We start from the raw sequence: 14958 nt of genomic DNA on the forward strand, positions 1-14958 counted from the left end.
CCATTCCAGGGAGTAAAGATTATGTAGCTTAAGCATGATTGTTCGTAGTTAAAGTGATTAATTACCCACCTGGCACTAGTTAAGAGGTTTTATTCCCTCCCTAACTTCAGGGGAAAATCCCTACCTGTGGAAACAACCTTTCTCAGAGACCTTGGTTAAAACACATAGTGCCAAGAAGGTGAGCAAACATATTAAGAACAGTATGCCATATATGCCAGGTCCCTTGAAACAGCAAGCATGGACCGGCTCCCGGCATCCACCCATGAACCAGGAGATCACAATTGGATTCCTGGTCATGCCCACCCTGTTACAGGCTTCATCCCTGATTAGGGGTGGGCAAGAGGCAGCCAATCAGTGATTCTCATCAGTGATGTTTTTCTCTCTCTCCCTCTCCTTTTCTCTCTCTGAAATCAATAAAAACATATTTTGAAAAAATAAAAAAAATAAATGATCTTGACTGGGCAGTGCTGGCGATGCAGAGCTACCTGATCTGTCCGAGATGACAGAGGTGGAGAAGACGCTGAAGCGACTTCAGAGCCAGAAGGGAGTGCAGGGAATCATCGTGGTGAACTCAGAAGGCATTCCCTTTAAGAATATTGATACCGAATTTTTGGACTGGAACCCAGATTCTTTACCCACCGAAATCGAAGAATGAGTCCACAGACAGAAAGTGGTATAGCAAAGGTGGAGATTTATTGAAGAACAAGTACAGACTCCCACGTGGGGAGGGGGAAGAGTCCCACAGAATGGACTTCCAAATAGGGAGGGGGAAAAGGGTCCCACTGAGTTCTTTTTCCCCATGGTTTATAAAGGCTACAGTTCCTGTGTTCTGATATCCCCTCTGATTGGTCAATATTCCCCTTCAAATTAGTTTCTATAGTGATTCCTAAGGCCCTCCTCCCTCATAGTCCTTCCATTTCTTGGATTTTCTTCTTTTCCTTCTGAATGAAGGGCTTCTTTTTCTTTATTTTGTAAATATAGACCTTTCTTGGCTTCTTCCAGTTCCCTTGTCTTATGGAAATATACTTGTTGCTGCTTCCTTGTCTTATGGAGATGTAACTGCACCTGGCTTCCTTGTGTTATGGAAATGTACCTTCTCCCAGTCTGCAGCCCCATGCTTTTCCATGGACCCCAATTCTAAGAAATCCCTAAGCCTGCCTATGTTCCCCCAAAATTACTACTTCAGTACCATGGACAATCCTACACCACACAGTACGCCACCCTCACGCACAACTTCACCTGGAAGGCCCCAAGCACTGTGCATGAAATTGACTCCCGGAATGACCTCACTTTCCTTTGAATTCACTCTCCCGAAAAATGAAATTATAGTTGCAGCAGATAAAGACTACTTCCTGATTGTGATTCAGAATCCAACTGCATAAGCCACTCTCTTGGCTCCATGCATCATTCCTTAATTTAATGCCCCCCAAGAATAATAGTGTTAATCATGTCAACCAACTGGTAGGTGAACATCACCTTAGAATCCATGCAGACCAATCCAGTGACCAATGTGGACTGCAGCTCCACCCCACCCAACAAAGGCATCCCTCTGCTGGCCAGTTACCCTGAGTTCCTAGGAGGCCCTCTTTCCTCAAGTCCAGGTTTCTGAGCAAGAGCTTATGAGAGGCCCACACCCTGCTTCCTCCTGACGTTCAGTTCACTTTGTTGCCCTTGGAAAGGCTGTTTTTTTTTTTTAACTAAAAATAACTGAAACTAGAAAAAAAAATCTTAAATTATTTTCTTTTATATAATTATTTGCCATTATAACTTTTTTATTAAGTCATAGGTCTATGCTCAACCATTGAGCCACACCAGTCAGGCACCACCATTATAACTTTTTATTTAGCACTCTGATGGCATAATATGCTTATTAAAAATTCTAAAAATATACCAATTTTTATGTATTTGTTTCACTTATTTAAGTTACAATTACAAACACTCTAGTAGCCTGGTCAGACATTTTACTTTAATTGCATTAATTCAATAGTTGTATACATTTCAAGTACAGATAAGGTCCTAGCAAACTTTAATAAAAATCCATCACACAAATTCAGAGTTAGCATATCTATCTAGGAGCCTAGAACTCTGAATTTGCAACAAGCACCAGAGATGATTCTGATGAATGCAATGTAAAATCACATCTGTGCAATACAGGTTGGTGAGAGGGCCTTTGATAAGAAAAAAAGGCCCAAAATTATAGATCTTATTTATGTGACTCTGAGAAAATTTAGTGGGTGTTTTACTATATTCTCATTGCCAGTAACATAGGAGAGTAAATTAAATGTGAATTTTCAACAAAGAATATATTATATTTAAACTTTGAATTTTTAAGATATAACATCACAAATTATAATTTATATAACACTAGAGGGCCGTTGCAGGAAGATTCCTGCAAGAATGGGACTTCCTCAGGCCTATTCCTGCAAGAATAGGGCTTCCTGAGGCCGGAGCAAAGCAGCGGAGAAGGCTTGGCAGGCTTTGCTCCCTTCTCCGCTGCCTCACTCCCTCCCGTCTCCGCTGCCTGCCTTCCTCCCGTCTCCACGGCTGCTGTCCCGCCTGGCTGCCCTGGAAGGGCAAAAACAAAGGATGGTCATGTCTACTTTTAGTCTACCAAAAAAATTTGGTATACAAGAATTCTGGTAAAGTATTACTAATAGGTATAATAATGAACTTTCAGTAAGTGCTCTACTGTGTTAAAATATGTTTACAGCATATCAACCTGTTACAATCAGAGAAAATGCCAATAGGTATAACAGTGATTATCTCCTTGCAGAGACCTCACAACTAAGAAATATCAGATTCTTCACCGAAATGCAGCGCCTTTTTTCACTAAACCATGTCCCCAGATTAAGTCTCTGAGGTAAGAATAAATTTTTATTACTTCATCTAATGTAACTCTCTGCTAATCACATTCTCTCCAATTGTCTTAATTTCTTTCATAGTATATGTAATTATCTATATTTTTGTTTTCTTTATGAATAACTAGAAAGTATACTCCATAAATATGGCACCAAGTTATTTTCTTTTCTACTGTATATCTTGAAGAGTGACTAGGATGGGGTAAGCACTTCTTAGCTTTGTTTAAGGTGTTAAATAACAAATGGAGTCATTTTTTTCTTTTATCTTCCTTTTATCTTTCCTTTTCTTTCCTTCCTTCCTTTTTTCTTTTATATATATATATATCCTATTTCTATTTACAACTTGGTTTTTGTCTATAAAATGAAGCCAAGAGAAGATATATTTTTGGTATATAGTAGAAGAGATTCTAAGAATGTATCTGTTTATTGTTGTCAATAACTATAAAATGTCCAAGATTTTACTTTACTCACAAGCTAAAAATTCAGCCTGCTATGATTTTATAGATGTTGACAGAAGCAACCAGGACTTTATTGCTCATGGTACAACAGGCGATATGAGCTTCAAGTTCACATCAGTTTGTCCTTGTTGCCCAAGACCCATGTGATGATGCATAGACATCTAGGTGATTCTGCACACAGAGTGGTATGTGTCACAGAAGAGGAACTCCAAGGTTAGAAAGGATTCAAAAGGCAAACTTTGCACCAGTGGAAGGAATTACTTAAGTTTATTCTTTAGGAGGGAAACACTTTACCTTCCCAAGGCCATTTGTTATACAAATTACTTCATTTATTATACAAACATCCTTGGGAAAATAGTCCAGAACAAGGTTGACAATCCATGAAGGCATCCAAAAAATGCAAGAAGAATCACCTCCCATCACTAGCCAGAATCTGATAAAATACTGCATACCTACTAGTATATGTTCTTTGATTTTACTCAAGATTTTTTTCCTCTCAATTAGCATGAATTAATCTGCACTTAAATTTCAAAAACTTTATATACCCCCATTGGATAGAAATTGAACAATGTAATAATTTACATGTTTAAAAATGCTTATGTGTATATACATGTAAGCATTACTCCATTGTGTAAAACTGCTCTTTGTAGCTTTTTAGACTAGGATTTAGTCTTTTTAGCAATTTCCCAATAGAGACTCATGTTTATATTATCTACCCTTGGCATTACATATTGAAAATGAAACTTTACCTTTGTATTCTTCCTCCCAAAACACCATAACCCTAGTCTAATCAGAAGAAGAACACCAGACACATACCAATTGATTGACATTCTACAAAATACCTATTACCCTTCAAGTGTCTCCATTTATCAAAAACAGGGAAAGTCTGGGAAAGGGTCACAGTCAAAAGGTGCCAACAGAGACATAAGTAAGAATAATGTTTATACTGTGTAGGAACCTGGAACAGAGAAAATACATTAGGTATTTATATTGATTCATTTATTATAACAAATTTATTATATTCATTAATATGTTAATAATGGTGGAACTGGATTTGAGGTATGTGGGAATTCTTTGCTCCATCTTAGCAATTTGCCTCTAAATCTAAAACTTTCCCAGAAGTAAGCATAGTTAAAATATATTATCTCACAGAATACTTTAAAAGTTTTGAATCAAGGTAATGAACATATTCATTATCCCCCAATTTTCCTTTGTGCCCCTTTGTGATTTCCTATACACCCATTTTCAGGCAACTACTAATATGCTTTCTTTACTATGAAATCCCTTGAAGTTTCTAAAATTTTATACAAATGAAATCTACAGAATGTACTTTCTTTGGTCTGATTTCTGTCATCCAGCATAATTATTTGGAGATCTAGTCATTTAGTTATGGGTATCAACAATTCAACTCATTCCTTAGTGTTTCTAGGTAATATAATTTGTATGAATGCACCACAATTTTTCTATCCATACACCTATTAATGGACCCACATATACATTAATATATATATAATTTCCTTTTGGTAAATAATTTAAAGTAAAATGACTGCATTATATGGTAGCTACAACTTTATATTTATAAGAAACTGCCAAGCAACTAATTTGTAGTAATAGTTTGTGTTCCAACTAATAGTACATGAGATTTATTCTCTCCAGCATTTTGCTTTGTCATTTTTTTTTAATTTTCATAATGTAATAGATGCATAATGCTATCTCATCATTTTAATTTTTTAAATAACTAATGACTTTGCACATCTTTTTATATGCTATTTGTACTTCATATATCTTCTAAGTAAAGTGTCTATTCACATATTTGCCTAATTTTTAATTTTTGATTTGCTTGTTTTCTTTTAATCCTTATTGTTGAAAGTATTACATAGGTCCTCCTTTCCCCCCCATTAATCTCTTTCAGCACACTTATTATTCATTTTTATTGGTGTATTATTGATACATAACATTATATTAGTTTAGGATGGACAGCATAATGATTTGACATTTGTGTGTATTACGAAATGCTTACCACACTAAGTCTAGTTAACGTCTATCACTCTACATAGTTACAGATTTTTTCTTAAAATGAGAATATTTAAAATTTCTCTCTTAGCAACTTTCAAATATGCAATATTATTAACTTTAGTCATCATGCTGTACATTACATCTTCGATTTATTTATTTGATTACTGGAAGTGTTATCATATAACCCCCTTCACTGACTTTTTTTCCACTTATCCTCCTTTCCTATGGCAACCACCGATCTGTTCTGTGTATATATGAGGTTTTTTTTCTTTCTCATTATTTAACGTTGCTATTGGAAAACAGGCTACTTTCCTATCAAATCCATTTTACATGAAACCAGATATGACTGGAAATCATCTGAGATAATTTTATTTGAAAATGGTCAAGAGCAGAGTACATACACCTTATCACTTTGAAACAGCAAATTGACCTTTGGAATTTCAGTTTTCCTGTTTTTCTTGAACACATAGGGGAAAACATTTTTTTCTTCACAAACATAACACTAAAATAACATAATCAAATGGATAAAACCACCAGAGTAATATCTAAATATGGTTGGCACTTTTTATATAAAGATATAAGGCTAGCCTCTGGTAATATTTGTTGGTGTCTTAAAATTTCTACCCTATTGCTTTTTTAAAAATGATAATAAGTTAGGCTTTGCCTAGAGATGAATACAACTTGACTATTGGCAGTAACCCATTATTAATATACTTCAATAAACAGAAAAAGTTCTAAAATATCCTACATGCTATATGAAGTCACAGATAAATGGGCACATTTTACTATAATGAATGAATGTCATACTCAAGTCCATGTGTATTATGGACGTTCAGAAGAAGCCACCCTAAGATGTGCCTCTGTGGTGGATCGTTTTGAGCCAAAGGCAATTTTAGCTGCAGGCACAAGAGAAATTGTTGCTCCTTCATTTAACTACATAAAGGAATTTGAAATAGGGATCTTGCACATAATAAGATTATGGAAGAGAATCATTTGACCCACCTGTATGACAGAAAACGTGCATTTACTAACCATCTGCTCTTCTTCCTGCAATGATCCTTTGAAGCCCTCAAGGCACATTAGCTCATTGCTAGCTCAGGATGTCTTCTATACCTCAATTCCCCTTACTGTCTCTAAATTTCTCCTGCATGTGGCGCTCTTGGGCTCTCTTATGTATGCAGGGTTCCCATACATAGGTATGCATTTTTGGTTATTTTCTCTTGCTAATCTGTCTCATGTCTATTTTATTATTAGACCAGCCAGAAGAATCTTGAGGGTAGAGGAAACTCTTTTCCCCAACAGTATCCTCCAAATCAAAATCTTCCTTGGTGAGTCAGCCAGTCATTCCAATAGACATCCCATTTAAATGCAGTACTACTTCAGCAGAGAAGGAAATGCTGTATTTGTTCAAAATGAAAGGATATGGATTTGAGTATTTTAAGACTGGACTTTCAGTGTTAAATTGGTTGACAAATTTTCAATGTCAAAATTATGATAAAATAAGAATTCAGTTCTGTTAAATGGTGTGGAGAGCTATGATTATATTGACTATATTTGAACTTCAAAGTTACCATTTATTGGTTATCAGCACAAAGCCACAAAGGCATTAAGCAAACATAACTTTAGTTTTATTTGAAATTATCAAAAACTGACCAGCTCAAATGACTTTTACAAAAAAAAAAATTACCAAATAAAAGTGCAGTATTTGTCCTTTTTCTAAGTCAGATACCTTGACTTGCTGCTACTTGAATGTATTAACAGCAATTTTCTTTTTTTCTTATTTATTTATTTATTTATTTATTTATTTATTTATTTATTTATTTATTTTAGAGAGAGAGGAAGGTAGAGAGATAGAAAAAACACTGATGTGAGAAACATGGAGCAGATGCCTCCTGCATGCTTCATTCTGGGGATCAAGACCTGCAACCCATTCATGTGCCCTGACTGGGACTCGAACCAGCAACCTTTTGGTGCACGGGACAACATTCAACCAACTCAGACATACCAGCCAGGGCTTAACAGAGGATTTTCAACCCACCGATGAGGCAAGGATTTTTAAAACATACAATACCTGACTATTTACTCAGGAGCACTGACCTTTTGACCCTTAGATTGTCAAATTAAAAAATAATAACAGTTAACACAATAGTGTTCCATGTGAATGACCATAAATAAATAGGCCTGTATAATAGAATTGCATCTTATTGGACATGTCACATAATAAGTTTGCATCCGATTGGCTAATTCTTGATACCAGAATTCTTTATATACAAGTATAGTTAGTTACCTGTGTGTGTGTGTTTTTTAAAAGTCACTTTGGAGCAAAAAGAGTAGGTAATTACTATTTTTTAAATCAATCAATATTATACCTTATTTTTGATCAGGTTAACAAAAAATATAATATGCTTTTTGGTGTGCTGCAGAACTTAGTAATTAGTTTATGTGTGCCATGAGATGAAAAAAGGTTGAAAATTGCTGTATTAACATGTAAATAAACTTATTTGTAAATAACTGCTTTTGTGATTTTTGTTTTAATATTTTATAGGTGTGTTACTTTCTGCCCTCACTTCTAACTTCTCCCTTTCGTTATTAGAAGTAGACAGGGTGCCTGGCTGTCGCTGTAATATAAATGGTTGGACATTTTTATAAAGAATGGAATACAGTATGATGTACGAATTGCATAAAAAATCTTCAGTGAATGGGAAAAAGGCTCTGGGACCTTGAATGTCAGTTCCAGGAGAGACAAATTTATGGGTGTAACAATCTGTCTTTTAGAACTGGCACCTAAGGTCCCAGAGGCTTTTCCCCTATCACTAAGATTTTTCATTCATTTCCTACTATATATATATATATCTATATATCTATATATATATTTTATGACAAAAAAATCTGAATGTCACATTTAGACATTTTTGCTGCACAAAGAATAAACCATGTCAATTCTGTTCTAGTTCCATACCCAAAATCAGTTTTAATATTGGATTAAAACTATGTTTAATAGAAATGAGATTTCTATATCAGCACAATGAAGAAATGTTAAAATTAAGCTTACTCAAAAATTTAGTATTTCACCAGGAAGCCATTGGTCCTTGTAGTTAAGCAGGCACCAACTGAGGTAAGCTCTCTTCAGGACTCACTTAGGGAGGTGTAGTTATCACTCACAGAACTGAAGCAGAAATACAGATCACTTGCACTAGTGGCCTGGAGAGCTACGTGAGCTCTTCAAAGTGATTTTCCATGAAATATCTAAGGAACTGAGAAAAACACACACACAATAAACTGTGGCATAAAGAGGCAACACACTAGACAACACAGTAGTAAGACAAGTATGATAAAGCTGTTTGAATTCATATAGAAGTATTGATCAATCAATGGGCCATGTAGGCACAAGAGCTGATTCCACCTACAGAGTAAAAATTTCTTTTCACAGATTAATTTCTGCTTATGACCCAATGATGACACTACCTTGTCAGATTCAAGCAAAAGTGTGGATCCCACCAATAATTTTTGAGCATTAATATATATATATATATATATATATATATATATATATATATATATATTACTTAATTTATTTCGGCTTACTTTTGCTTCTTTTAGCTATGCTTTGTAATTTCCAGTATATAGATCTGTATATACTTAATTGTATTTATCACCAAATACTTTATGGTTTGTATACTCTTATGTATAGTATTTTAAAATTTTAATTTCATATTTTATTGCTGGTTATAGAAGTAATATATCCTAACAGTGGTATTGGTTACACATATACATGCTTTCATAGATCATTAAACTATACACTTAAAAATAGTGAATTTTGTCAGGCTGGTGTTGCTCAGTGGTTGAGCATTGATCCATGAACCAGGAGGTTACAGTTTGGTTTAATTCTTGGTCAGTGCAGATGCCCTGGTTTCAGGAGATGAAGAGTCAGCCAGTTAATGATTTCCTCTCATCACTGATGTTTCTATATCTCTCCCACTCCCTTCCTCTCTCTGAAATCAATTAAAGTTGATTCAAGAATAGTTCTGGTAATATACTTACTATACAGAATTTTGTGGTATTTTCTGTAAATACATATTATGGTCCCTAACAATAATATACACTTAATAAAAATTAACTATTATTAATTTTAAAATTCTATATTGCTATATATTTTTGACTATAAATGTTCACTGCAACATACAAACTTGGGTACTTGTATAGAATATTATCTGCACAGGTAATCATAATATATTGCTGTTGAGGTGGAGAAATATGTGCAAAGTAATGACTTTAAACACCTACCTGTCTAAGGCCTGCACCCACCTCTTGCCTCTCCCCTCCTCCCTTTCCTTAACAATAAAATATTCCTGATTCAAGACTGTCTTAAGATGTACTTTAGAACTTAGATCCCCCATCTTCTCAAGCTAGGCCTTTTCAGTTAATAAAGTTCTTCTTGCTCAATATATATATAAAAGCCTAACCAACCATTACCACCAAATGACTAGAATGACCGGAATGACCAGAATGAACGGAACAACCAGTCAACCAGTTGCTATGACACACACTGACCACCAGGGGCCAGATTCTCAATGCAAGAGCTTCCCCCTGGTGGTCAGTGCACTCCCAAGCCAACCTCTCACAGCCAACCAACCTCCCACGGTCCCTTCCCCCATCCAGCAAGCCCTGTCTGACAGCCAGCAGCGGCAGCCAGCAGGTCCCGATGGGCAGCTGGCAGGCTCTGGCTGGCGGCTGGCCCAGCCCCAATTGGGACTGGGCGAGATGGCCCCAATAGGCCCTGATCACTGGCCAGGCCTAGGGACCACACCTGTGGATGAATTTTGTACACAAGGTCTCTCGGATGTATATATTAATATTATGGACATAAGATCCTTACAAAGACAGAATTTTTTTTTTTTGTTTAAAGTCTCCAATCTGAGCCCTTTAAATTATTCTGCGCTGCATGCTTTTAATATTCCTGTATATACCTTTGTCATGCTTGCCTAGAATTCAACTGTGTTTCACTTTGTAACTTCATAAAAGTTATGTTCATAAAATTGCATTTGTGCGCCTTGCTAATGTTTTTCTTCAAAGTTATTTGGTGCCAAAAATTATCTCTTAGTCTTAATTTGAGAGTAGGTTTTTTGGGTAGTATTGGACACCAAATTTGTGTTCATGTGCTTCACCATTTATCGTTACATCAATTGTCTCTTCCTCTACTCACCACATTCTTGGCAGTAGAAATCCATATCCCTCTAGGGATGCAATTACCTATATCATTATTAATTAGAAAAATGTTAGTCATAATAATAATTATATATCTATATCTATGTATATATCTATATCTATATATAATTGTTTTATAAAGAGAGACATTTAATTCACAAAACAAATAGAAAATGGATACTATTTACAGAGAGTGTTAAGTGGATTCCCTAATTTCTCATTATTTTTAAACTGTCTCAGTCTCAGGAGTGTGAGTCCAGTAGCCAGGATCTCAAACATTATATTCTACAACTACTCAAAATTATTTTTTTATAAGATGAGTAACTTTAAATGAGAATGATCATGAGATTTAAACTATCCCTGGTTAAATCAATCAGTTTTATATCCTTAAGCTTAAACATAACAATGGGTATTTATCTTATATTTTTAACATTTAAGTTCAAGGTGACTGTGCATTCAAAACTTAATTTCAAAGTTACGTAATGTAGCTTGCAAAATCCACCATTAAAATGTTAAAATATTAGTCCTCTTGGGGAAATTAACTTGGATTCCAAGTAAAATTGCATGACATTATGTTTTTATAAAACAGAATAAGTCCATGCATTTCAATTAACTTATTTATTAAAGTTATGCATTAGCTGTAAGTTTTTAAATACCTTTAATAAGTTTTGAAGCACATAAATATAGCTATTTCTGAGCAACTTGTCTAAATATAATGAATATACAATGAATAATATTTTATAATTTGAAATAATGATGGCATTAGTTTGGCCTGTCTCATTTTTGATTCTTCAAGTAATGGCTATGAATATTACATTTAATTACACTTGAACTAAGCCATAGAACACACACACACACACACACACACACACACACACACACACACACACACCATTACGTGCACACACGTGCAAGCTTTTAAGACTAAAGCATGACTATCAGAACAGGCATGAAGATCATCATCACTCAGATAAATCATTTTGGTTTAATACTTTGGTGTGATCCAAGTAAAGGTCTCTCAAGAAGCTCACATGTGATTCCCACTTACTGTGATTAAATGAAATCTGATTTGATTCAACACATTGCATTTAAATTCTTTAAAAAGATATGCTTTCCCATTGCTACAAAATATTTGATCAGTGGCCTATATGTGCTCAGTTATATGGCCTTCTTTACTCACAAAATGAGTTTTTATACAGCTTCTAATAAGTTAGTGGAAGTAAAGATATCTCCCTCATCTCAGCCTGAGCTAGCAAACTGTTTAGAGTTAGATGCTGATCCATTTCAGGTGTTTCTGGAAATGAGGCCCTTGGGAATGGCTTCCAGCAGAGAGAGTATGGTGTATTAAACATTTATTTTACATTCATTCTTCATTTTAATTTTGTTCTTGAGGACTACTAAAAAGTGTCAGATTTTTGTTTTGTTTTACTCAATGTTTTTTTTAAAAACTCAGTGTTTCTTGTGAACTGGTGCATAATAGAAAGCATATATAATGCTTAGAGTAATTTCACAAAAAACAGCAAAATTGAGCTAGATGAGTTCTGTCATTTGCAATTCTAGCTTTTTGAAGTGAATCACCTTTGATAGAAATAATAATAATAACAAGCTTCTAAAAGTATGACTAAAAAATAGTTAATAAAAAATAACAGGTCAGTAAGTAGATCTAAAAATGTCTAAATCAAAATCAAAATCAGTAAGTACCACTTTGTTAAGTATTATCCAAGTAATAAAACAGGACAAAGAGAAACAGGGGTTACTTTAAAAAATATCTATGCAACAATAAAGAAGGGTAAATACAATTCTACTGTTCCTCTCCTTGAATTATTAAATTTGTCCAGCCCTTTCTATTATAACCCAAGAAAGCCTGAAAGGTCTTCGCAACCATTATAAGATTTTTCCTCTCAACCTCTTTCTGCAGTCTCAGTTCAAAAATTGGGAACCATCTAGTGAGACCTTAAGTGGATCTTTAGTGCTCTAATTATGAATAAGATAATTATAGCAATTATAGATGAATTAGAGTAATAATTAGTAATTATAAATAAGTCAATCTGAAGTATATTCAAAATATACTTACAAATGGATGTTTAAAGTGACAGCGTCACCTTAAACCCTGATGTACTTTATTCTGCATCTTTCATCATAGGTTATCGCTTCAGGAATTGGAAATTATGTAATTATACATATTTCTTACAAGGAGTTTAATTTTTGGCCTATTTTCCATTCCTGAAAGAGAAATAATATGTTTGATACTTGAAGGAGAGAAAAATACGTTTTTCCCTAAATCATGTAAATAGCTCACATAAATTACTAGCGATCAGTACATATGCCTTGTTAGGGGTTTTAAAATGTATGCACAGGTCTGACAACAACTTACTGCATTTTGAAGAAAATAATTCAATTTATTTTAAACTATAAAGTCTATAGTCATAAAAACTTTCAATAATCCAGTGTATAATTTCTCTAGAACCATAAGGGTTATAACATTAATTGAATCTTAAGAAGAATGAGATAATTTACATTCATCTAACATCCCATTTAACTTCACAACAAACCTATAGAAGTTGAAATGGGATTGCCATTATGCCCATTTTTAAAAATGTTTAAATAACTATCCCAATATCACACAGCTAAAACAATACATGGCAGTGTTGTAATCTGAGTATAGATAGATTCAATTCCAAACCCACAATCTTTTCAAAATGCCATACCATCATTTGTATAAGTGAATTAGAGGCCCAGTGCATGAAATTCATGCAGTGGAGAGAGGGGGGATGTCCCTCAGCCCAGCCTGCACCCTCTCCAATCTGGGACCTTTTGGGCGATGTCCGACCCCCGGTTTAGGTCCGATCCCACAGGGGATCCCTCTCACAATCCAGGATTGCTGGCTCCCAACCACTCACCTGCCTGCCTGATTGTCTTTAACCACTTCTGCCTGCCAGCCTGATCACCCTCTAACTGCTCCCCTGCCAGTCTGATCGATGCCTAACTGCTCCCCTGCAAGCCTGGTCGCCCCCAACTGCCCTCCCCTGCTAACCTGATCGTCCTCAACTGCCCTCCCCTGCCAGCCATCTTGTGGCTGTGGCACTGCCATCTTTGAGGATGGGACAGTCAACTAGCATGTTCCCTTCTTATTGGCTATGGGTGCCACCATCTTTGCGACAGCATGAGGGTCAATTAGCATATTCTCTCTTTATTAGATAGGATTACTAAAACTATAAACAAATGCCTATTCTAGTTTGAATTTCTAGGTATGTCAGAAAAGATGTTTTCCTTTCTCCCACTGTTTATTTAAAATAACACAATGAATCATAGTTTATTGTACCTTTCAATGGTTGCTTCTAATATTTGAGTTCCTCTTTTTACAGATGCCTTACGTAGATGATATTTAAATTTTAATCAAATCTGTGTGTGCTGATTAAACATAACTGACACAGCAAATCCATTTATTACAATTGTCTTGACTAGAACTTTAACAGAAACAATGATTAAATCAACTTACATATAATATAGTTCATCACTTAGACTACTGTCATTTTGTTACTATCTTGACAGGATTGTTATGGAAATAGTTACCAAACCCTTAGACAACTATCAAATCTAGCCCAGCTAGTTGCAGCTGTGTAATATTGAGCTGCAATTTGCCTCTCTAAAAAATAAAGAAAATCAATGTATTTTTCATATTTGTTGAGAGATAAGCTGAGCTATAATAGAAAAACTACCAGACTCTATGCTAGGCACAGAGTTGGAATAAATGGTAAAATATTGTAGCTATAATTACAAAAGACCCTAATGATGTCTCGATGAGACTGCATCATAATGATTATTTATAGCCATGAGTCCCTCTCCCATAAAGTTAAACTTGATACTCCTCTGTACATTGCCAAGCTCGACGCCCAATACTGCTGATTTGATTGAATTTCAAGGAAACTACTTGCAAATGAGCTTCTTGGTCATCTCCTAAAGGGAGTAGCACTTCATTTTATTTAAAACAATAAAATATACCAAGAGGTATGTTTGTGGTTTTTTATTAGAATCACTATTGACATTGTGACTGAAGATATCAAAAAGACCTGAAAATGCCAAAGATTTATTTCAACATGTATTTATTAATTTATTTATTACTTAAAACAACAGCAATTTATTCTCTCACAATTTTGGAGGCCAGAGGTCTGAACTCAAGGTGGCAGAAGGGCTGCACTCCTTCTGGAAACTCTGGAGGGCTAATCCTTCCTTTCCCCTTCCAGGGGTTGTGGCCTTCCTCGTAGCTGTATCACTCCAGGAACAGCCTTCAGTCACATTATCTCCTCCTCTTCATGTGTGTCTCTGTGTATCCTCCATTTCTGTCTCATATACAGAGAATGGCTATTGGATTTAGGGTCTATTCAGGAAATCCCGGATGATCTCATCTCAAGATTTATAAC

The 14958-nt window shown here is 35.1% G+C and overlaps 1 pseudogene; it reads left to right on the forward strand.

Annotated features, from left to right (window-relative positions):
- Window positions 1–499: 499 nt before the first annotated feature.
- On the forward strand, window positions 500–1450 carry LOC118649515 (annotated as a pseudogene).
- Window positions 1451–14958: the final 13508 nt, after the last annotated feature.

The sequence above is a fragment of the Myotis myotis genome, unplaced genomic scaffold (genome assembly GCF_014108235.1).
Source record: "Myotis myotis isolate mMyoMyo1 unplaced genomic scaffold, mMyoMyo1.p scaffold_m19_p_3, whole genome shotgun sequence".
NCBI lineage: Eukaryota > Metazoa > Chordata > Mammalia > Chiroptera > Vespertilionidae > Myotis > Myotis myotis.